The following is a 27115-nucleotide window of genomic DNA, read 5'->3' on the forward strand; positions in this document are numbered from 1 at the left end:
TACTTTTTTTTAGCAGTTTTAAGTTTTTGCGTATTTTAAATGGTCGTATATTTAAACAATATTGTGTGAATGTTTTTTTATTTAATTTTTTGTGTTTTTTTACTTTTTTTAATGCGAATATAAAACAAAAGAAACCTACAAAACTGGCTGTTTCTTGTTTGTTGACGTAATTATGCAAAAATAACCTATTTCCAGAAAAAGAGTACAATTCTAATTCATTTAGTTTTTTTTTGCGGTAATTTAAAGAAATATTTATTTTTTATATATTCATCTGTTTTTGCCATATTTAAAGACTTCTGGGTATGTGAGTTGTGTCACATATATCGTGGGTTGTGTGATATTTAATTTGCAATATAATAAATGAGTTCAAGATCAGGTTTATGTTATTTAGCATTTCTGTAACAATTTGTTGGGTTTTTAACGAATTTAGATTAAGTTTCAAAATCTCATAAATATCCTCAATACAATTATAAATTGTATTCTAACTAAATATAGCGATCGAGGGTTGTACTGTAACAACCCAGAGTCTTTGATGAGAATCGAACTCCAACCAAGTTATAAGAACAAGTTTTACACTAATATCTACAATTTTAATCCGTGAGTTCTGTTTTAAGGTCCAAGTCGGGTGGGCTGTACAGTTGAATATGTAATAAGTATCATGAGGACTCTGACCACATATATTTGTAAAGACAAGGTCAATACGGGACCAGTAGGAGTTAAGACTCTTGCTCCATCCCGGTCTCAGTTGTGCCAGAGCAACTCTTGTTTTCCGCGGCAGGTTCTTTTTTATTTCAACATCTACACGAACTACATTTTGTCTGTTGATAAGAAACGTTTGATTTCGAAATTAGAGAATATCGGTCCATGGAAAACACATTGTTAAAAACGTACATCTTTCAGATTGAAGCAAAAAGTACCTAAACGAGGGATTTTGGAGATAAAAATTCAACAAGCAGGTGGATATAAAAACACGTAATAAAGTATAGTCGGGAGTGGTCGACCATATGATACCCTTCACTAGTTATGAATTTTAAGTGTGATTTATTTTCCATAATAAAGTATATATCTTCAAACTAACCTTTTTTCCGATACATTTAAACAACGAAAAACTAATTTTCCGAAAGAGTGTTTATATGAGGGCTAGGAGCAAATATGGACAAGGAAGAAGCCTATTTTAACCATTTTCAATAGGCTTCTTCCTTGTCCAAAAAAGCGCGTGTACCATATTTCATCCAATTATCTTGAAAATTGCGACCTGCACCTGGCGCATAAGGTTTACATAGACCAGCCAGCCAGACGGACGGACATAACTTAATCGACTTAGAAAATTATTCTAGGCCGATTGGTATTCTTTAAGGTGGGTATAGGATGGATATTTTTGTATGTTACAAACATAAGCACAAACCCAATATACCCTTCCCACTAAAGTGGTGTAGGGTATAATGAATGTGTGTTTGTATGTTTGAAGTTTATAGACTACTAAACGGCGGAACCGATTTTCTTGAAAGTTTCACATTTTATTCCTATCTGGAAGAGGTTATAGGCTCCTTTTTTTTTAAATTTTAAGTGGACGAGGAGCCACGCCCCTATTAAATAAATTTTAATTCAGTATATCTGAGATAATATAACAGTTAGTGTCCTCAAAGTTTGCCGGAGACACTTTAGTGTCAATATGATTATTTAGAACAAAAAGTTGACAGACTAACAGCAGGGGCGTGGCACCTCCCATATAAATTAAATACAAAAATTAGTTTATCTTAGAAACTATTACAGTTAGAATCTTAAAATTTGGCACGAAGAACTTTAACATCCATGTAAACATTTTGAGTAATAAACTGGCGGACTTTCAATAAGGGGAACGGCACCTCCCATATGAATTAAATATAAAGTTTCGTTTATCTGGGAAACTAATAGAACTAGATTCTTAAAATTTTGTACGAAGAACTTTAATATTAATCTGAACATTTGGGAGAAAAAAGGGTGGACTTTCATCTAGGTTGGGCTTGGAGCCCCCATATGAATTAAATAGAAAATTTTGTTTATCTGGGAAACTAATAGAACTAGATTCTTAAAATTTTGCACGAAGAACTTTAATATTTATCTGAACATTTTGGAGGAAAAAAGGCGGACTTTCATCTGGGGGGGCTTGGAACCTCCCATATAAATTAAATACAAAATTTTGTATATCTGGGAAACTATTAGAGTTATCAAATTATTCAAAGGTTACATTCATCAAAATCGTTAAGTGCTTTTTTTATTGCTTTTAGGGTAGCAAAGCGCACTGGGTATAGCTAGTTCATATAAATAAAACACAACCGTTTTCGGACGACTTTGACCTCCCGTTTAAAATTTATTAAAAACATCGACCCAATTAAAAGTAGAGCATTTTATTTAGACTTTAATTACTTAAAGTTTTTATATGGTTTTGGTATTGTTGTTGCTTTTTTTTCTAGGCTGGACATTTAATTTTTTTTAGTTCAACCATATTCTTGGCATCTGAATTAAAAATGATTATGTGTTTTGTTGCTTTGGGAAAGGTAATTAAAAAAATGGTGTCCTTATTTACAGAAATTATAGTATTTTTAACTTAAAAAAAAGCAAAGAAATTTATATTTATATAAACAAACCACTAACCACCGACTTTACAAATTGTTGTTGTTATTATCAGGGTTAGCAAATCTGGGAGTTTATACATCGTTTAAAAGGGAAACTTATAAAGGAGTAGTATGGAGTGGAAGCTTTAAGGTGACGTATTAAGTGTGCAGTCGGCTTAACTAATTAGGTTTGTTTGTACAAAATAGACTTCTATTCATTCCTTCCTTTAAGATCAAACTACCCAGTTGACTGGGTTATTAGTCTTTGAGTATGTGTATGCATATATAATTTCCTTTTAAACTTTAACAAATTACTTTGGCAAAGCCTACAAAGAAACCATGAAAACAACAATAAAAATTATCCAAAAATACACAAGGAGAAACCACCACTTTAACAACAAAATATCAAGCTGTCACAGTGACAGTTTTTGCCAAAAATTTGTTTTGTTTTTTTTTTTTTTCAAAAATTTCTCATTCTAAGTTAAAACTTCGACTAGTAGTTGGAGAAGGACATAATCGAAATCTACCTTGATTTATTACACTGTCCCATTTTTAACTTTTGTTTTCACATACAAAGCCAACTACTGGTATAGAAAGAAGAAAACATTTTAGAAACGGGGTCATTGCTGTGATATTATTGCGCCAAAAATTTCCTAAATTTCATTGTAGATAATTTTAATCATAGTACTTGTACATTTCAATGGTACATAGTATAGTACATATTGTACACTCTCGTATCTATAAAATACTTTTAAATGAAATGACATAAAAACACCAAAAGCCCATGAAAATCCTTGGCAATTTGTTGTTGGAAATTACAAGTATATTATAGTTGAATGATGACTGGAGCAATAAGTATTAGAGACTAACAACCAAAAAAAAATTAAATAAGAAAAACACAAAATTTACGATTTGAAATGAAATGTACGAAACAAGCGGAAGTTCATTATATAAATTTTCACATTTTTAAGTTTCGAAATAAGTACATTGCACAATAGATTTTAAGGACTTAGAAAAGCTATAGAGAGAAAGAGAGTAGATTTAAGTACATTTGATTAATTGTAACTTAAAATAAAATAGTTTTTCTTAGAAGTTTATAAATACAAACTAAGATTAAATCTAAATGTTTAAATAAAAATTCGAGAATGGGATAAAAAAGAAATGAATCGACTAGATCGTAACTTTTAGCAATAATTTAGTCAATAAGTCTTCGTAATTGGTCAGGAATTTCAAGGAAATGTTCAATAAGCCTTTTTAGTGTATTTGTGAATATTTAAGACGAAATGGGAGGCTAAAAATAGGGGGCGTGGCACTTTACTTAAGAATTAAAAACAAAAATTTTTATATCTGGCAAACCATCAGTGCAGGAATTCTCAAATTTTGCACGAGCAATGTTAAATATTGGGAAGAATAACCTAACTAGAAATAGGAGGCGTGGCACCTCCCATGTGTATTTAATACAATATTTCGTATATCTGGAAAATCATTAGAGATAGAATACTAAAATTTTAAACGGAGTTGGAATAATGGCTTCGCGTGCTTTTCTCCCGTCCAATGTGCTCCACCCCGGAGGAATGTCACCTTGGTGAAATCTCCCCCTTTTGTGTTATTGCAATATCCCGGGGAAAATAGGTGCTACCAATACCTCTAGTCTGGAGGGACTACAAACTGGCACTACGGGTGGCCACTTGCCCGCAGGACTTGTCCTGGCTGGTCAGTTGGTTGAGTTTCCTTCGGGATCCACGTAGTGACTGTGGTTTATACCCAAATTCGCGGGGAGAGAATGTTGGTTCAAGGACTGATATATCCAAATGCCATATATGTCTGGATTCTCTATCTGGTGCTGTTGCTATCTCAACAGATGTCACTGGGTGATGTGACAGAGCAACTTATGCTGGATTCCTGAACCCGTTGAGTATCTCTTACTCTTCGCGTTGTAGGGCGCCAGTATAGGTTGGAGAATTTGATGTCAGGTTGACACTTGGTAGTTGCCTGTCATTCCGTTGCCATCTCAACTGGATTCATATTATTTCATTCTACTTATGGTTGAGGCCCACCACTCAACTTGTCGGGCAATTATAGTGCTCGAATTGACTTTTTCCTACATCCTTTGTTACATTATCTGACACACAGGGGGATCCTGATTTATTGGCTGGGTATTGCTGTCTACCAAATATGTCTCAAGATGCTGTTGCCGAATTAACATAGCCATCTCAGTAGTGTGGTTGCGCAGACTTTAAGAGGTTAAGGAATGCCCAGGAATGGATCATTAGTTGATGGGGATTGCATTTTAAATAATGCAATCTTTAATGATGTTGGGATAGTCTCCCCTTCTATTGACTTTCGAACAGTGATTGTTTTTTCCTTGTCGGGGTTTGCATTGGGATTGATCCCATACTGCCTGTCATTCCGCAACGGCGCTACTATGGCAAGAGAGCTGCCGACTCGTCAAAAGTGGATTAAAAAGACCACCACGAAATAAGTCTTCAAGGCAGGTGTTCACGTTAAGCACTTAGACATCTCTGCCAATGAGTGTTACCTTGGGGAACAGCCATCACCTTAATGTTATTACAATCTGAAGGGGAAAAAGAAGTACTACCAATACATCTAGTCTAATAAGCTAAAAGAGTCATTAGTCTGCTCGAAATCTCACCAGTCTTGTTGGGTCTATAAACTAAAAGAGTCATTATACTGATCGGTCATTCCCTTGCAGTCTTTTTACTCGAAGTCTGAGAACTATACAATCTTGTACTACGAGAGTCAACTGATTCCGCAAGATTCGCCCTGTGAGGTCCCTTCGGGGTTCACGCATTGGCTGTAGTTTAAGGAAGAATTTGTTGGTTAAAAGACACTGAAATTAATATTTCTTGATAAGTTTGGTGTTGTTACCGAGCAACAGGATCCCTTAGAGTAGTAAATTTACGACTAAATGTTGGGTGTTGATAGCAATAGAATTAGAACAGAGAATAAATCCGAATCCATCGGATTTATTTCTTTATGAATGTATCGGATAAAAGAGTTACATGATGGCTTCCAAAGGTAATGTATGTACGGCATTCCTATTCGTGTGTTATCGATAAAATTCCCTTCTTTGTTATTGTATGTTCAGAGTTTACTCTGTTCATACCTATCCTAGAACAATGTGGGTACGAACGAAGCCTGGGCTTAATGATGGATATTGTGCTTCGGTCCATCAAATTCCTGCAGTGTTGTTGTGGATTGTTGTCGACGAATGCTAAGATCTAAAGTTTTCAAAACCGAAACAACGGAGCTGCGAGATTATTGATTAGAAGTGCTTGAACATAGACTGGTAAAGTGATGTAGAAATACTGAATGTTCTTTGCTAATCACAAAGGGGCGGTCGTAGATCATCTCTAACTCAGCGGTGAGACCTACTCGACATGTACTCAGGAGAATGTACCGAGGAACTGCCTTTTTAAGAATTTTTTGTAGGAATACTTCTCTATACTATCTCTATTAATATACTGAACTGAACACGGAAAACTAAGGGGCCTCAGTTCCCTATCAGCGATTGAAAATCTTGATCTCATCGAAGTGGATCTCACTGGATCTCGCTGGTAGGGAACTGAGGAACTTTTTAAGAAAAATATGTTGATTCTTTTTTTAGTATATTATACATTAAAGAGCGTCGTTTGAAAGGTAAATAAACGTGATCCTGGGGGCAGCCTAGTACTCAGGTAAAGCGTTCGAAAAGATAAATTTTTAACTAAACAATTTTTGTATATAAAACAATATTTATTTTATCAATTTACGGTAAGATTTGATATAGAAATTTGATATAAAAATTTTATTCAAATAGAAATTTATGACATTTTCATTAAAACTTTTATTTATTATCTAATATTTTGCAAAGCAAAACATAAGTGAACTATATGTTTGAAAACATTTTCATATATTTATTTCTTTTGACCATTTTAATTTTCTACAACATTGAATATTTGTCCTGTTGCCAGAATTTGTATTTTTTTAAAAATTTATATAAAAACACATAATAATGGTTGTCAAACCAAGTGTGCCGAAAGGCGCCTATTTAACTTTAAAAGTTCTGGAGAAAAACATCATACACAACGAATCAATATTATGGTAACATCCTCCATTCATTATTGAGATTGTATTGACATTTAAAACTTTTTTGTATACAAATTTGCACACTGTTTTCGCAGTAGTATGTGGTATATGAGGAAAAAAATGTGAAGAAAAAAACCTTCAAAAATACATTTTTATTTAAAAAGAAATGAACTAAAAAAAACTACAGAAACTACACTGCATCATCAATGTGTAACGAATGTCAACATCATTCTAAAATTTTATGAGCCTATAAAGCGGAAGTAGGCGTGGCAGACATTGCAGTCATTCAAAATGAAAAAGACCAGAAAGAAATGTAACAAAATAAACCAAATGTTGCCAAAACTAGCGTCAATGCACCGATAATGTCGTTTTGTAGTATTTTTGTTTTACTTTTTTTCTCCTTTTGAGGTTTTTTTGGGACATTTTTATGTTTTTTTGGGCCTATATGTGTTTTTTCATTTAGTTCATGGTTGGCATTCAATATTTGTTGTAGTATTTCATACACACTAACACATATACATTTATATATGTATATATAGAAACCTATACATTTATATACATATAATTTTATAGAGTTTTTTTTATTATTTGTTTTTCCTTTTCAAATATGTTTGGAAAATTATGGCCAAATAGCTGGAAAAAAGCCACTAAAATGAAATGTATACATGACTTTAAACAACAAGAAAAATAATGTATTTTCTTTTTTTTTCCTTTTTTTGGGGGCTAGAGAAAATACATGGTTGAATTTTACCTTGAAATTAATAAAATTGGTCATGAACAAAAAAAAAAAAAAACTTCATGAAGTATAAAACAACAGCAATAACAACAATAATTTAATCGTTATTTATTTTAAGTAGAAATTCAAAGAAAATTTATATTTCATTGAAATTTCAAGTGAAAACCTTCAAAAGTATGTTCCTCAATGGAATCTGTATTCTTTTGTTCACCATATTTGGAAATCACAGATTTTCTTTAAATTTTCAAGTGCATTAAGCAAATTCCTTAAAAAAAGGAAAAAATTCAAATTATAAATAGAATATATATATTTAATAAAAATTAATTTAATTAGATCAAGCTCAACAAGTGGTCCGGCATTTGTTTGATCCGGAGAGATCCTATTATAATGAACACGTAAGGAAAGATGTCATCTAAATTTACACAGACGGATCAACATCAAACGAAAGAGTCGGCTGTGTAATCTATTTGAATGAGTTGAACTTACAACAGATTCAGAATAACAGGATATTAGTTGGAAATATACTTACTGATAGTAAAGCTGCCATCAGATCCCTTGAGAACGCCTACAAGGTGTCTCTTGATGAGATATCGACACATTCATCGGTTACCCCGACATGGGTTCCAAGACATGGGGACGTATATGGCAACCGCCACGCATTTATCAGAGCAAAGAATTGGCTAGCAGGCAACGTTGACCAATAGGATTAGGGATATATTGGTGCGATTATGGCATTGGTGCGATTATGGCATTGGTGCGAAATGGTATCACAACGGGACCTATAGTTGGGTCCAAGTGAGCTATGCAATAACCTATCCTAAGCTGGGCAAGTAAATTACCGAAAGTAGGGTAACTTGGATTAGTTATCAGCCGATCCTGATGATTATATGTACGTTTTATTAAACTTCAATTAAAATTTGAAAATAAAACTCGAAATGGCCGTTAGATTCAGTAATTTTATAATGAAACTTATTCTATAACATCGATATTATGTTATATTGAGATCTCACGATTTTTAGAGAACACTAGAAATCCATCTAGTGATACTTTCTTGAGACAATCATCGATTCTTATTCGACTAAACACCATTCGTCTAAGGATTATTCGTTAACTGCCGAACCCGAATGCTCTTATGTTCTAAAACACAAATCTGTTCAACATAATGACATGAATGTTCATTGGATCCAGTACTCGTGAGAATTTTTCAATTTACATATATGTAAGAAAACCAAACTGGTTGTTTGAGCTCCACCTCTCAGGCTAGTCTAGAGATGCTAATATAACTCCCCTTGATATATATATCAAATGCATTTTTTGCTCTACGACTTAAACAGTCGAACAAACTGAAGCATGATCGCATTGGTCATGGCACCATCCTACAAACGATAGGCAGGCCAATCAGGGGGCAGGAAACAGAATACACACTATCTACACTGAATTTAAATAGGTCATTCAAGACCAGAATACCGACAAGGGATGATTGGGCCGCGAACATTATCCTAAGGGTGACGACGTGATTTCAATCTATACTAATGGCTCACAGGGCACGGGATCGGGAATCTTTTCCAAATAACTGAATCTTTTACTGTCTCTTCGAATACCTGACAACTGCACGGTTCTTCAGGCAGAGATAAATGCCATCGATACAGCCGCGAGAAGAATCCGGGAACTAAATCTCGAAAATTTGATCATACATATATACTTGGACCGCCTTGCATCAATCAAGACTATTAACTCCAATGTTATTAAATCGAAATGTCTTCTCAATTATATTCAATCATTGGAACAACTGGCGCAACATCACGTTGAGGTTCCAGGACATAAGACCATCCGGAGAAATGCAATGAAAGGGATATTCACACTCCCATGGCGACCCTATCAAATTTGATAGATGAATGGACTTTGAGTGAGACGGAACTCAGGTGGTCAAATACCACTTGTAGAATATCGAGAATGTTCTGGCCTACTGTGACAACCGATAGCACTAGGACTCTCCTGTCTCTTAGTAAGAACTCGATTAGGCTTCTAACTGGTATAATTACTGGATTGGACATATGTCGGAACGTATGGGCTACCCACATTACAGCTACTGTAGAAGCTGTTTGGATGAAGAAGTGGAATCGGTACAACACCTTCTATGTGACTGCCCAGCCTTACAAGAGCTCAGACTACTCTATCTTGCTAGAGTTTCTTTCAATGATCTTTCCATGTCTCAGAAGGGAATGGTAATTCTAAGGGTATCACAAGGGGCCACAAGGCCTGCGAATGAACTCGCTAACTAGCGAGCAACCCGTGTAACCTAACCTAACCTACCCCACACCAACTAAAGTGGTGTGAAAAGAAAGAAAAGAAAAAGAATTATTCTTTTAGAAACTTTTAACCAATCAGTTTTAACTGCCCCGAAAAATTATCACATCCATGTAAGGGGTTACGTATACAGCTTCGATATCTTTTCTGGCAATATTACTAATGAATTAAAGTATTTATAAAACACGTTATTAGTAAGACATTATTAGAATACTTCTATGTAATCCAAACGATATGTAGTAGTTATTGAAAAGTATATTGATAGGTAAGTAATTACAACTGAAAGCAATTACCCAGTTTTTTTGCTGGGGATCTAATAATTTTCATTTAATTTACAATTTTATTTAAAACTTTATTAAGTTTTTTTTTTTTGTTAATATTCAAATCATTCATCTTTTTTTTAATCTACAATATAAATAAATAAACTATACAAATACAATATTAGTATCGCTCTTATCTCTAGAGTACAATATACATAAATATTGTATATAGATTGTATTGTATTTTTTATTATTGTTGTAGCTGTTTTTTTTTTTTATTTTAATATTATTTCTATTATTTATAGAAACATTTAAAGAAGGTGTTCAAACAGCAACTCATCCGTATATTGAAGTAAAAGCTTTCAAGCAGCAAACAAAAACTCAATATAAAATAGAAAATTTTCACTGAATACAAATATGTATTAAAAAATAAAACAACCAACAACAAACAAAAAAAAAGAATTTGACTTTGTTTTTGGCTAAAGAGCAGCAAGCAACCCACATTTCGAGAAGACAACAACGGTTTGTTGTTCCGATCAGAGATGGGAATTAGAGGAATTCATTTAATATTGCTCGCGTAACTGCAAAGGTATACTGTATGTATATGTTAGTTTATATGGTGGTCTTTATGAAAATAACAAGATCTAGCTAAGTCCAATCCATCAGTCCGCACATCGCGGACCTTTAGACAGAAGGACGGACATAGATACATACATATGAATATCGTAATGGTTCTTATAAAAGTGAAGAATTGAGGAGGATGAATTCTATTCAGAATAATCTCCGATGATTCTAAATTTTTCCTACTAAAAATTATTAAAATTGGTGGAAATTTCTTATTTGAAAGATAAAAAACAATAGTACTTCATAGTCCCAACCATGTTGCGAATAGTTTGAATAAACGATTTGAGTAAAAAAGTGTTTAAAGTAAACAAAATATAAAAAAGTATTCATACATACATAGACAGACAAACAACTAACTGATGATGATAACACAAATAGTAGTGGGAGTGTTAGAGCCATCAACAAAGACAAACAAAAATTGTCAACAAAATACTTCCAAATTTAGATACAAACTTAACCCACTAAATAAAACCAAAAACGAGCTTTTAGTTTTGGGCAAAATATTGACGGGGTTCCAAAATTCCTAGAATGTAATTCTACTCCCTGAACAAAGAGGTTATGGGCAAGTGTAACTTGATTAAGCTCGTTTAAATCCAAACTATCCCTTATAGATTTGAACAGAAAAGTATTTAAAATCAAACATGTTTTCCCCTAAAACTGCTATTAAATATGTAGTTCAATCAGCATCACTATTTTCGTCCATAGTCCTAATCTAAAACTCTTAACTATATATAGCAATTACAATTGGTAGCAAACGATCTATATAAATTTATAGACAGGTTTTCCTTTTACGCTAAATTAAAACACTTTTAACAATCAAACAAACATACACACAAACATACGGGAAGTTGTATATAGTCTGTAGTACTCGTAACGAGAAAACTATAGCAAAACAATTTTATTACTTTATCGCTTACGTTTGTAGCAATAAAGTACCGACTACAAACATACATACATATCTATAGAAAAATATATATGTATTTAAAATGCTGGTGGCTAAAATTTTAGGATATAAAATGTATTTTTTTTGTGCTTATATGAATGGATAAAAAGGTTTTTTTTTTTAAAAAAGTGAAAAATAAAAACGAAAAACTTCATACAGTTGCTATAAATGTTTGAATATGTGTGATAAAAACATATATACATATGTATTTTTACAGCTGCGGCAAGAGACCTAGGATATTTCAGTTTTGGATAATGCCACAATCGTATGACTAAAACTTTAACAACCGTAGTTAAATTCATTTGTAGGTTTAACGGTTAATATAAAAATTGGATGTTGGAAAAACTTTATTTCTATATAAATATTAAAAGAGCAAAAACCTTTTATATGTATCTAAAAATAATTTCTTTGGAATCGGAATATATTTAAACAAAATTTGGACAAGAAAATTATTGCAATGCAATTTTATTTTGATTTTAGCAAAATTGGACCAGCACACAGGTGATTAAACGATAGATGGTGCGATGATGCTTTAGGGAATCAATAGTTATCCTGTAAAAGGTCGATTGGTTAAAAAAAGCTTCGAAGCTCCGGTTTGATTTCATATTCCGATTTCAGTCGGTGCTAAAGGAAATTATTACATTTCGATACCTGTCCGCGATAAGTCCCTTCACCTTATCATGTAAGCTGTCGATGGTTAAAAAAGGCCTCGAAGCTCCGTTTCGATTTAGTATTCCGATTTCGGTCAATGCATTAGGGAATCAATAGATTTGCATGCTTTACTGTCTCCCATAAGTAGCTTCACCCTATGCTATAAGCGGTCGATTGGTTAAAAATGGCTTCGAAGCTCCGGTTCAATTTCGTATTCCGATTACCGTCGGATATAATTGATGTAAGGGGATCAGATGGAGTTAAGTATGTCTTACAAGGTTAAAAACCAATACACTAGAATGTTTCAAAACTCATTAGACCAGCGGACATCGCACTGTACTTTCGTAACAGGGAAATCGATCTCCAAAGGCTATGAAAAGTGCTAAATTGTAATTGGGCGGAAATTTTCAAAGTTGTTGGCCTCTTCCTTTTTAGGAATTGACGTCACATTAACAATCTTCCAACTTGCATGAAATTTGCATGAAATTTGCCAAGCTAATGGACGAGCTAGAGTCAAAGTGCAGATCCGCTAAAACCGTTTTAACAGTACTCTCGAAAGAATATGTTTTGAATAGTTATTGATACGCTTTCGAGCAAGGGTATTGCTAGATCGCTTTACGACAAGCAAATATTACCTGTGCATCCCCCCTTCCTGGAACATGTTAACTTGATCATCTTACCCATCTTGGTGTTAGTGCAATCCTGGGGAAAAGAGGTACTTCCATTACCTCTAGTGTGCCGGAAGATGATCAGAGGTTTTGAATAGTTATTGATATGCATTCGAGCAAGGGCATTGCTAAATTTCTTTCAGACAAGCAAATATTACTTGCGAATCCCCCCTCCCTGGATCATGTTACATTGATAATCTTAACCATCTTAGTGTTATTGCAATACGGGGAAAACGGGTAGATGATCAAATGTATGCTCGGCCTTTGGGGTTGAACCAGGGAGCTTTATAATCTGGTAACACGGGAATCGATAGCTCACACGCAGAGTTTCGGACTTTGTCGTGTCCCGCTTATTGAAGGCGTCCCTTCGGGGTGCACGTAGTGGCTGTGGTTTAAAGCCAAAGTCGCGTGAACAGAATGTTGGTTAGAAGACTGATACACGGTAAAGTCTATAATTCGTTAGATTTAGATGTGTTGCCATATCGTGCTATCGATTTAATTGCTTTGAATCTAATATCTTTCAGAACCTTTGAAAAGTTAAGGGGAATATCTTAAACTGACAAAGCTATATGAAAAGAAACCTAGAAACTAATGAATCTTTACGATATGGAATGCATTGGCTCCGAGCCGTAGTATTTCTCTGAGCGCTCTCTTTAGATCAGCATTTCGTCTTGAGATACACACATACTTGATGGGTCTTACATTAAACCCAACTTTAAATTAAAATATGTTAACCCTTTCACCACCGCTGTTAAAGTGAGTTTTTGCTTAATTGGGATTTGTTATAAAAATCTGTTGAAAATTTATGAATGAAAGTAAATAACTGCAAATCTGGATACCTATTTAGGTTAAAACTCTAATAGAAATTTGATTTTTAAAAAATACTTTCTCCCACCCAATTTTAAGTAAATGTATAAAGTAGTTAAGGGATATAACAAATTATAGAACACATATGCAATACTTATAACAAAAATAGTACACATTACAGACATCTAACAAATATATAAGTACACACTCTAAAGTAGGGGGGACGACAACTCCAAAAGTTTATATTGCAGATAGTTAAAGAATAGTGGCAATGGCACCAAAAATGCTAATACAAGTACATACATTGAAAAATAAACGAAAATAGTTTATAAATTCAATGAGAAAAAAAGTAAAATTTTAAAATAAAAAATAATAAAATTAAGCAATTTAAATACTGAGTTGTCATATTGGTTTAAATGTTTCTTTGGGTTTTTTTTAATTCTTGAAAAATTGTTTGGTATATATTTTTTTTGCATTTACTAAGGAGGGGCCTTGTGTGGCTCCACACAAATGTGCCTGTTGTAGTGCAATACAGCAAAGAACTTAATGGAAATTGTATGATGATTTTTTTTTACTTTATTTTACAAGCGCCACTATTTCTACAATTCTTTACTTGGTTATATGGATGTCTATATATCTATATTTATACATATATAGTATTTGCCTGTATCTAAGTGTGTATGTATACGTTACACACGTTTCACTTATTTACTTATGCTGATTGTGAGATACTCGTACTGAGACGATATGCAAAAAAAAAAAAAAACATACAAATAAAATTAAAACAAAATTAAGAGAAATAAAATAAAACCTTCAAAATCAAATTGTGAATTATTTTATAGACAACTTGACGAAATTGTATATGAAATATTTTATTTTGTATAAAAATATCTCGTAAGAGATTAAAGTTGGACTCTATATAATCTCACATTTTCTAGACCTTTGACGAATTAAAATACGCCAAAGCCTGCACCATTAACAAATCATCCTTGGATGTAGATCATTCGAAAAGTATTATTCATATTCCACTAACCGTTGTTTCGAACAAGATTGACGATGAATTACAGAAGAAATTAAACTAAGGTGGTCCACAACTACAAAACTATATCTCTTAGGTTCCACAGTATCAACAAAATATTTGAAATTAGGTGACCTTCTATTAATGGTTAGCCAAAAGTCCAGAACTAAAAAAAAGGGACTCAATACCTACCATATGTGCAAGAACTTAATCGGTTAGAACTTGGGGTTGCAACCAAAAATGGTGAACTGTATTTGCATATGGGTTTTTAGGCCCATTCATACGTATAGATGGATGTATTGTCTGATGGGAGGCCTTGAGAAAGGATAGAAGGATGTTCAATAAATCTATGGCCATTAAAAGTGAAATAGAGAGTACACTCCATACGGCCCTTGATATTCTTCCATATCTCTCCCCTATTGAGCGTTATGTAGCGAATGTGGCAGCTATGAACCTACTAAGACCCTATGAGTCTTCCTTAGGCAAAACTTCGCAAGACAGTCACATAAAAAGCTTGGACAAAGTTGGTCTACTTGATCGATGGAATTTCAGAATATAAGGTTTAACTTAAAGAGTTTTAAAGTAGGGACTGCTATGGAACTGATACGAGACTATCAAGGCGATATTCTGACTTCACCTAGAGTATTGATATACATATCAGATGTTGCAATATGGATATGTTGGAGACGAATGACAAGATTAGGTTCGAATCTTGACCTACATGAAAGGAACGGGAGAGTAAAACCATCCATTTATTACCATTATTGGTAAAAGATTACGCGACATTATACATCAGCCCAGGAATTGTAGAATGGATTACACAGTAACCAAGGCCTTACAGCCAAGACTTGATGCGAAGCAATCAGGATACTTATTGGACTAAATATTATTCTCAGAGAAATAGAATCAATGAAAACACAGTTATACACAAATTTTTGTATGCAAGGTAACTGTTATACATAAATTTTCTTATATCATACTGTTATACTCAAACTTTTTTTAAAGATCTGTTACATTTTTCAAATTTTTCTATAGAAAAGTGTTAAACACAAATATTTATATAGAAAAAACTGTTATACACAAATGTTTCTATAGAAACAAGTGTTAAACACAAATTTTTATATAGAAAAAAGTGTTATACACAAATTTTTGTATAGAAACAAGTGTTAAACACAAATTTTTATATAGAAAAAACTGTTATACATAATTTTTTCTTTAGAAACAAGTGTTAAACACAAATTTTTATATAGAAAAAAACTGTTATACACAAATTTTTCTATAGAAACAAGTGTTAAACACAAATTTTTATAAAAAAAAATGTTATACACAAATTTTTCTATAGGAAAAACTGTTATACACAAATTTTTCTATAGAAGCAAGTGTTAAACACAAATTTTTATATATAGAAAAAACTGTTATACACAAAATTTTCTATAGAAACAAGTGTTAAACACAATTTTTTATATAGAAAAAACTGTTACACACAAATTTTTCAATAGAAACAAGTGTTGAACAAAAATTTTTATATAGAAAAACTGTTATACACACATTTTTCTATAGAAACAAGTGTTAAACACAAATTTTTATATAGAAAAAACTGTTATACACAAATTTTTCAATAGAAACAAGTGTTAAAGAAAAATTTTTATATAGAAAAAACTGTTATACACAAATGTTTATATAGAAACAAGTGTTAAACACAAATTTTTATATAGAAAAAACTGTTATACGCAAATTTTTCTATAGAAACAAGTGTTATATACAAATTTGTATATAGAAAAAACTGTTATACACAAATTTTTGTATAGAAACAAGTGTTAAACACAAATTTTTATATAGAAAAAATGTTATACACAAATTTTTCTATAGAAACAAGTGTTAAACACAAATTTTTATATAGAAACAAGTGTTAAACACAAATTTGTATATAGAAAAAACTGTTATACACAAATTTTTCTATAGAAACAAGTGTTAAACACAAATTTGTCTATAGAAAAAACTGTTATACACAAATTTTTCTATAGAAACAAGTGTTAAACACAAATTTTTATATAGAAAAAACTGTTACACACAAATTTTTATATAGAAAAAACTGTTATACACAAATTTTTCCATAAAAAAAACTGTTATACACAAATTTTTCTATATAAACAAGTGTTAAACATAAATTTTTCTAAAGAAAAAACTGTTATACGCAAATATTTCTATACAAACTAATGTTAAACACAAATTTTTCTATAGAAAAAACCGTTATACACAAATTTTTCTATACAAACAAACACACATTTTTATATAGAAACGGTTATACATTTTATAGAAAGAGCTTTATATAAACAAATCTTTATATAGAAAAGAACTGTTATACAAAAATAAAATATCTGGAAAAACTTTTATACCTCAATTTTCTTATGTAAAAAACTATTATATAAAAATTTTACTATAAAACAAACTGTTATAAATGCTTGTATCTATAGAAAAAACTGATAAACTGATAACTGATTAAAGACTATCTACGATTCTGATCACCTATCAAATTTTGTCCTTCTTTCGGATTTTGGATCCATTTATTTTCAAGATCGAGGTAGACTTCTGCATAGTTCCAGGCCTATTTCTTTTGTTGTTCTGTCGGTTTTCATAATTATTCCCAAATAGTTTTTCTTTACTATCCTTGAAAGGACTTTGAGTGCATAGCCTTCTTAACCTAATCTAGCAAAATGTCCTCCAAGTGTTTGGACTAGATTTTTTAAGAGTGTCTTGCCACTTAAACTATAAAATTTAGAAAAAAATCTCTAACCTATTAGAATGTCGCGTTAATGATAATTGCACTTATCAATGGCGAAGCTCACCGGGTTGTATTGCCTCTAATACTATAAATTTTAACTTTATTTGCTGTAGTTTACGCTTTTTAACTAATAATTTATTACAGTTTTATATTGTGGTCATAAATTTAAATTAATATTCTTAAGAGGTATCTCAAGAATTGTTTTATTAAAAGGCAAATTTATTGATTGCTGATGACCTCTTTATTTAAATTAAGAAAATTGAGAAAAGAAAAGAACAAAAATTCAAGAGATTTATCAATTACAAGTGTATGGCACTTAGTACGAGGGCATATTCTACAAATCCAACATAAATGCTTTTTTTCATGCTTATTTTTTTGCATAATGCAACTGAACTCGGTTTTGTAATAAAGCAAATTAATTGATTTCTCTAAAAAAGAAAAATCATATAAAACACAAAAGTATGTACATTGGTAAAGCATAAAGAAATACTATTAAAAATGTGTACCTGTAACAAAAAGAAATGCTTTCGTGGGCAAAAAAAATGTTGGAAAATGGGGAGGAGGGGAACTAAAAGCAAAAAACAAAAGAAAAAAACGAACTAAGTCAAATGTTAATACATTTTTAAATCCGCCGAGATAATTACATGAACATTAAAAATTCTCATTTAGAAAGGAGCGAGCGCATACATTAATGGAGGGTTACAGAAAAAAGCGAATGAATGGATGAATGACAAAAACAAAATTGCAAAAGAAAAATAAATTTATATTTGTAACAAAGTTACTTGTCTGTTTGTTTGTTAGTTTGCCTATCTAACGGTCTCTATGTTAGTAAAACAAAATTAAATAAAAATCCTAAAGAATATATAATTAAGAGTCCAACAACTGAAACAGTCGATGCAGGAATATGGGAAATTACATAAAATGCTCTTTTTTGTTGTTCGTTTTAATACAAGTATTAATTAAAAACGGTAACAAGGAAGAAAAAACTCACTAAAAGGAGAACTAAGTATAGAAATACAATATTTTTAATTGCAGCGGAGTAGGTATCAGAGTAGCTCATGTTACAGCACGAATATGTCAAGCAACTAGGACCAAAAACAAAATAGTAACTCGGGCTAAAGTGGGCACAGCAATTAAGAATTGCTTGGTTTGAGGACAGAGAGATGTTTAATTAACTTGTTGGATTAAATGAAAAAAATTAGATTTGAAACTAATGATACTAGGGGCCGGATAAAAGACCTCTATTTTTCTATAAAAATACATTTTAAATTGTTCAAATTGACTAACGGACAGACATCGTTAAATCGATTCAGAAAGTGATTTTGAGTCAATTTGAATATTCTCAGTTAAGTGTGGATCCAATATTTCTATTCGTTATAAAAAATATTTACAAAGCACAACAGTAGGGTATAAATACCATGAATATACCGAAAACCATGGGTTTTCCAGCTTTAGATGAAACTTCAGGACACGATATCTCAAATCTCAGATGTGATGGAGAAAATCTGAGAATCAGATTCAACGCGGCTCAATTCTTTAGAGAAGTATAGCTTGGTCTCAGGAGATCGACTTCTTTATAACGGAGAAATTTCCCGAGTAGACTGATATCATCATGGTCCCTCGTACAATTCTTAGTGTATACCGTCTTTTGTGGGATAATTTTAAAGATGTCGAGCCTGTGTTATCCCACAAAAAATGGTATACACCGAGAATAGTACGAGGGTCCATGGGGATCTCAGTAATACAGAAATTTCTCCGTAATATTGATTTCCTAATGCCTGAACAGTTTTCCAGATTGAAGTTTTCGTCATCAATATACGCGCGATAAAAACCGAGAACTAAATTTCGAGACCCCCACTATAAATATCTTCCTGGACAATGTTAGAGTCTCTGAACTCTAATGTAATAACCTCGAAAAGTCTTTTAATCTTTTTGCGATAAATTCCAAACAATTAACGGATCGAAGTAGGGCGAGACGGTTCCAAAAAAAGTAATACCTTACAATCAATTATATTTGTGACAATTTATTCTCAATACCAGGAATTAGAAGATATTCGTAAGCTTTAAAAAGTTTTGTGAAAGAGTTTTCATCATATTTTTGCTTCTCAGGAAGTTGTAACTTCCGATCAAACATCGCAATCAATTGTTCTCACAAAATTGCCAGTGCTCTTTATAATCTAGCTTACGATCACTTACATTTGTGATGATTTCTTCTCAATAAGCTCAAAATGCTGTGTGAGAGAGTTTTCATCATATTTTCGCTTTTCTGGAAGTTGCAACTTCCGATCACAATCATAGAATCGTACTTGACCCTAAATGATTGCTGTGAATAAGTAGTATACAAATCCATTAGTTAATAGATCATAACCTAGTTGACTGGTGAATAACGGAAATTCAAAAAGATAGTCAGTCAATCCATAATGATCCAAATCTAAAAGAGAAACGTCTAAGTTCAGCCAAAGCTGAAATTAATATAATAAAGAAACCCTATGATAATGTCAATCATATGATAATGGTGTCCATTAGTGCTGCGATCTGGTATTTATTTAGAAATATGAATAACGACATCCCAATCAAAAAGCCCTTTGATGACATGGAGTTGTGATGATCAGATTCTCGACATCGGAACTAGAAAATTATAAATTTCTGTTAAACTAGAAAGAAATTAAACTAATGAATACATACATGCATATGCATGCTTATATGAATGAATATTCTCTTGGCTTCTACGTCATGTACTTGTAGTTGCCTACTGATGGATGGATGCCCTTGTCAGCGGTAAAATTTATTACAATTTAATTAAGAAAGTAAACATAGATCATATTATCAACATTATCGTTCCGCCTCATCGTCAGGCTAGTTGTTTTCTGTTACGTTATGCAAACACATATAAACTACTTTCCTTGTCACCCATCTTACTTTTCCTGCCTCCCTCCCTCCTTGAAAAGACATAACTAATATTTGTGCACAAACACACACACACACTCATATAATATTACATTTCCCACATTTGACCAAATGTAATTGTGTGTGGGAGAGTGATGTAGTATATTTTGTTTAATTTTTAGAGGCCGTTTAGTAGTTGTGTGGGCGCCGTGATTTTTATGAATGAAAATTTTCCAAGTAAATGTAGACAAGTGTAAACGAATCAACATAAAATTCTCATGTCAAACATACTCGTGCGACTCACTGACTACAAACAACATTACGTTTTTGACTTTGAATATATAGTATGTAGTGTTGTTGTTTTTTGAGTTTTCTATTTAAATATTTTATAGTGAATGCGCTTGATGCTGCACTTTTCGCATACTGGACCAGACTAGACATCCGGTTGATGATCGCACATAGTATTTGCACAAAAAATATAAAATCCATATTATCACTTAATTGCAAATTTAAATACAGACATATTATGAAAACACACATCGATCTATTATTTGAAGTAAAAGCTTTAATTTTATATATATATTTTAATAAAAAAGTATTGAAAGGAGAATTGATCGTGTTAATTAAACTGTGTTAAAGCACTTGTCTTTGTATATCATTGTGTTTATCATTAATGTGGTAAAATGATTGTAATGTTTGTGTTGTTAATAATTGGATCCAATTTCTTAATAATAAATATTTCTTATCAGAGAATTAGCTGTCTCTTGGTAATACAAAGTAATTCTTAACTTATGTTTTCAAAATTCCCTTAGAATCTAAAGTATAAAAAGTTGTCTTTAAAAACTGGTCTTGTAATTTAATTTAGTTCATTAGTATTAACACGAATATGTGTCGTTAATAGATTAAAACTATTTCTTAAATCGTGTTTCTTTTAGTAGGCAATATGAGCTATTCACGACAAGCTGTGTTTAATATGGGTATGGGAAGGCCTATTCCTTAAAAACCACAATTGTTCTAGAATTATTTTAGCTTAAGGCTGTTACGAGACCTTAGCATCGACACTCAGCAACATATGCAGTTGTTTTCAAACATCCTTTGGATGAAACTTCGGATTATGGGTCTTGAAAGTTCGTGAGATTAGGAAATACAAATTAAATAAGAATGTACTGAAACAAGCTCTAAAAGATATCTTGGATATGAAATATATCAAACTATTGACAACTCCTCAAATTTTTATGATCATTGGAACAATATTTTGTAACTGCTCTTATAAACGTTACGTCCCCATTGCTGAAAGACTTTATCTCATTGATATATCTTACAGGCGTATGCCCTGTGTTCTCTGTGAGACTAGATGATTCACTTCTAGCAAATTTGTTTAGATTCATTAATGTATAAACATATCTTAGTCTGTGCTCTTAGAGAGCGGTCTAATTACATAGAAAATATTACACCGATTTTTAATCTAAACAACTTGTTTTCTTCCTTAGATTTCGTGTTAAATGCGACCACAATTGACAGCATTGAACCCAATTCCAACACACATTCCTTCATTACCTGTAAACGAACCCTGTCTCCTAAGAAGAAGAAAAATCAAATAAGGTCTTTATTGAGAAAGTTGGTCCAGCTCGATACCTACTAAAATAATGTGGTCAATTATGCGATTGTCCCTGAATTTTGAAATTCAATCGATATTAATTTGAAATTAAATCGATATTAATTTGATATTAATTTGAAAGCTATAACTGGTTTTTGGAAAATCCTGCATATCGGGGCTTATACCAATTATAATAAAGTATTTATATACGATTTTGTCCCAATATCAATAAACCAATTTCATTGCGATACTGTTATTTATTCGCAAATTATAAAAACAAAAGCTATGATTTCTGGATATTTAGAACTTGATCCAAATATGTTTAATATCGGCAATTAACAAACTGATATGTGTTTCCGGGGAGGATGTTGTATAGGGACTGTATGAAAAAATAGCCGTTTTTAACGAAAATTAATAGGGTTTGTGCTTATAAACCTTATGTATAATTTTCTAATTAATTTAGTTGCGCTGAATGTGTCAAATTTAAGGTTGTTATATCTCGAAGTTGACAGATAGAACTTTAAGAAACAATTTCTGAGTCGATTAAGACTTGTCCGTCCTTCTGACTAGCTGGCTGTCTATGTAAACTTCGTGCGCAAAGGTATAAACCACAACTTTCAAGATATTTCGATGAAATTTGGACCATACATTTTTTCCAGGTAAAAGTCTTATTGAAAATGGTGGAAATAGGGCCATTATTTCACTTATCCCCAATACAACCGGACCATCCGATTTGGGCTTTTAAACTCATAACTATGGTAAATATACTAGTATCTCATCTAACATCAAAACACTAAGTTTTATATAAACATAAAACTCACTGCCGTTTCTTATAATGATCGACCTATAATTGTCCTCGGCCCTCATACAAACTCCCGAATAAAAAATGCCTTAAACCACCATACTTGACGCGTAAACATTAGTAATTAAATTCATATTATTTCATATTAAAAAAAATTCAAAATTTTAATGAGAATCGGTCCATATTTGACCCTTACTCTCATATAAAATATCTTTTAGAAAATTAGTTTTTCCCCCAATAAATCGCAATTGAGGTAAAAATCTGCATAAATAGTTTTTTTTTTTATAAAATATAAATAACATAACAGGTCAACGCTGAAAAAACTGTTCAAATAATTTTACCTAATTCTAGTGTTGTTTGCTGTGCTGATTCCGAATATGGAAATAAAAAAGTCGTATCACCCACACATGTTCCACATTTTCATCTTTTAGTCCTTTTGACTGCATACTTGAGCCCCAAATATAAAATTCCGTAATTTTTAAGGTGTTGCAAATAATGACTGTCTCTGCCTCGGGACTTATACGTAAAGTTATAAAAATGCATTCTGGAAGAATTTCGGGTAATAGGACTACGTTAACTAGTGGCGCCACGGCTCTGAAGTGGAAAGTAGTTTTTGCAAAAATTTTATCACTTAATTTATATTTTTGGATTTTAACAGAAAATAATTGAAATATATATTATCGTTACAATAAGATATAAAACATGAAAATCGGTTAAAAATTGTAAAAGTTATTACAAATTCCTACGATCCCTTAGTGTAAAAAAACACTTATCTCAGAAATATAAAAAAAAAAATAAAAATTTTGGGTAATATTTTAATATAATCATGTCATTACATTAAATATATTCATATTAACTTAAATGTGAACTTTTATCCTCATTAGATAGCATAAACCGTATTTAGGGTACAGTCATAAATGGAAAACTCTTCAGACGACCGTTTCATAATTCAAGTTTCAAACTTTTACCAATTGTGTTAAGCAAATTTTAAAATTTAAAATAAAATAAAAATATCCATGTGAAATTAGGTCGATATCTCTCACATATTAGCGTTACCTGCGATTTGAAATTTGAGGATTTCTGTAAAAACTATTTTATGTTAAAATTTTTGGAAAACAGGTTTACTGTTATCTATTTTATATTTAAACCTTTTGCAGATAATACAATTTAAGATAATATGACACATATATCTGAAGTTTTAGTAAAATCGAATAATGTTAAGCCATAAACAGTGAAGGTCAAACTTAAGCTATGCAATATAGAGAAATCTTCTTGAAACCAAAGTGAAATATTATTATGTTTTCAAACGATTTTAATGAAACTTAGGATAAATATATAATGAAGATCCGTATTTATGATGACACCGAAGAAAATTAAATTAACCTTTAAACGTAAATATATTTGTATACCCTACACCACTTTAGTGGGAAGGGTATATTGGGTTTGTGCTGATGTTTATAACTTAGAATCGTTTTCTGAGTCGATTTAGCTATGTCCGTCCGTCCATGTAAACCTTGTGCGCAAGGTACAGGTCGCAATTTTCATACATACAAAGTCCCCTTCCGAAAATTACTTGAATGTCCAAAAATTAACTTATAAACACAAATATCGCGATGAAATTCAGCACAAATAAATATTATATAAATATATTCACAAAACTTTATCAGGCTTGGTCCATATTTGCCCCTAGACCCCATATAAAGCCTCTTTCAGAAAATTAGATTTTCATCCAGAAATTGCTTAAATGTATCGGAACAATGAATTATTATGAAAAATAAATCACATTTAATATTCATAACTGGTGTAGGGTATCATATGGTCGGTCACGCCCGACTATACTTTCTTACTTGTTTTATAATTATATAACAACAACAACAACAAAATATTCGATCTCATTTTGCGACACAATGATGGGTGATAGAAAAACAGATATCATATTCGGTTTCAGCAGCTTAAACTACATTAAAATCAGTTTAATTGGTTTCAAAAGTTTTCACAAACCTTCATTTCGTTGGCCTGTGTAATTTATAACATATACTGATATGTGGTGTAAGGTATTAAATGGTCGGCCATGCTTTATACTTTCCTTAGAAAAACATTAATAACTCAGAACTCATTTATTAAACGCCAAGAACAAAAAGTTTTAATTTAATATTATGATTTCACTGCGTTACTTGGATAAAAATTCGGGGATTCTCACAAATAACGAATGTTTTAAATGATGTATGTTAAAAGCCCAGATATTTTCCATTAATAAGGTTTGTTTGGCAATATAATTGGTTAAATTAAATAAAAAACCATAATTTTACACAAAATACCTATTTGCTATTTTAAAACTATAAATTTTGAAGAAAAATTTTAGTTTTTGAACATGTCCTACCAAAAATGAAAAGTCTATTAATGTCATATTAACAGTCCATACTTTTTAAATAAATGTATTCAATAAATTTTGTTCCACACTAATGAAATGTATTCAAAAGCCTTAAAATATGCTACATTTTTTTAAAACTTTCTCTTTATATGGAAAATTCTAATTTCTCTAGACAAATGTTATTCAAAATTAGAATGTTTTTTTTTTAATAACAAATCGATGTAAAATCGGGATTTCTAATAAAATCCATGGTAATACCTTATCATTCATTAGATGTGTAAATATCTTAGATCTGCAATGTAAAAGTGGTTTCCGGAAGCATAATTTTTAGGATGTAGAAGGCTGCATTCGTTGCAAGTTCTGGTCAAAATTTTCAATATGATTTGTTTGTTAAATAAAAAGATCATGTCATCTGGCAATTTATTTCGCACTTTATTTTATTAATCTTTGTTTGTTTTGTTTTGCTTTGCTTTTTTGTTTAAACACAAATAATTTTTTTTTTATTTTGGTTTAAGTTCACTTTGTTTAAATTATTCTTTTATTTTAAGGGGTTTCCATTTTATTTTGCTTATTCGATTTATTTAATATGTTTTAATTATTAATTTCAATTTCTTTGTTTTATTTTATTTAAATTTTTCTTGTGTTTTTTTTTTTTATTTATTTACTTTTGGGTTGTTTTTGCTATTTATTTAGTACGGAATTTGAGACACAAAAGAACGAAAGAAAATTGTACCGTTATTTTGTACTGCGCCATTGAAGCAACGGAATGCGAATGACTATTATTACCGTATACAAATATTGCCGACGAAGAGACGAATGAGTAGTACACGAGCCGATACCGTAAACTAGAACAACAATAACAACAAAAACACCAACAAATCTACTTAAAAAAAAAACATACAAATGAACACAAAAAACGAAGTCTTTAACAAAAAAAAAACGTACATACAAACAGATAAATATGCATGTACTTCACGTATGTTTGTATGTATGTAAGTGTGTTTTTGTTGTACAATATTATTGGCAATATTCACTTCACTACACTTCACTTTTAGACTCTAACTAAATAGCTCCAAAAGAACCTTTATAGCAGACAGCCAACAAACGAATGAATGAAAAGAAATGATGAGTTCATAGACGAAGTCCATACACAACCAGAAAGAAAAAACTGAAAAAAAAAACACACAGCAAAAACGTAAAAAAACACGAAGTTTCATCTATTGCGAGCGACGTACTAACAACTACATTTTGGGGGGAAGTCAGAGCGCGCCAGCGTTAGTTAAAATAATAAAAAAAACGAGATGCTTAGCACAAGAACAACAATATCAAACCCAACTACTATATATGAAAATCAACCTCAGAGACTTTGTAAAAGCTTGCAAATTAATTAAACAAAAATATTCCAACAACAACAACAACACACATTTCTATTTAAAAACCGGCTTGCTCCCCATGCTCCACTTTTACAAAAACTCTCACACAAACACTCTCTTATTCATCTAATATTTGTAGCTCTTTCTCTCTCTCACTCCTTATATCTCTTTCGTTAACTCTTTTGAAAACCTACATTCGGGAAACAGTGTTCTCTTTGCTGTAAACATTTCAAGATGTGTTGGTAGAGTGAGAACGTAGGTCGTCTAGAGGCCGTTTGGTAGATATGTATGTTTGTTGTTGTTGTTGTCAATTGTACGAATCGTTTGTTGTCTTGGTCGAAAGAAGTCGTTCGCAAACCTCTCTACGTATTTTAGAATTGTAAGCTAGCTGATCTATTTTTAGTGCAATAAGTGTTGTCATTTTATTTAGGTTGAAAGGAGGATGAGCATATAACTATATCAGATTCGTAGAAATACATCTGGGCTGCTAGCTTCACCTGTAAATGTCGTCTTTCCATAGTTAACTTTTGAACTTTGAAAGGATTTATCGTCCTATGTTCAGAAACTTAGTTTCCTGGTTTGATATAACATTGCTTCCAAAATATTT

General features: G+C 31.7%; 1 long non-coding RNA gene across 2 annotated transcripts in view; it reads right to left on the minus strand.

Annotated features, from left to right (window-relative positions):
• LOC119599541 overlaps positions 1-26245 on the minus strand; it is a 196038-nt gene extending 169793 nt beyond the window's left edge. For both annotated transcript variants that reach the window (XR_005231080.1, XR_005231079.1), the window contains exon 1: positions 25394-26245. This is a non-coding gene — a long non-coding RNA (uncharacterized LOC119599541). The remainder of the gene's footprint in view (positions 1-25393) is intronic.
• Between the last annotated feature and the right edge of the window lie 870 nt (positions 26246-27115).

Source organism: Lucilia sericata, unplaced genomic scaffold (assembly GCF_015586225.1).
Source record: "Lucilia sericata isolate MDLA Ls3-8-SP2 unplaced genomic scaffold, ASM1558622v1 Contig000080F_arrow, whole genome shotgun sequence".
Taxonomy (NCBI): Eukaryota; Metazoa; Arthropoda; class Insecta; order Diptera; family Calliphoridae; genus Lucilia; species Lucilia sericata.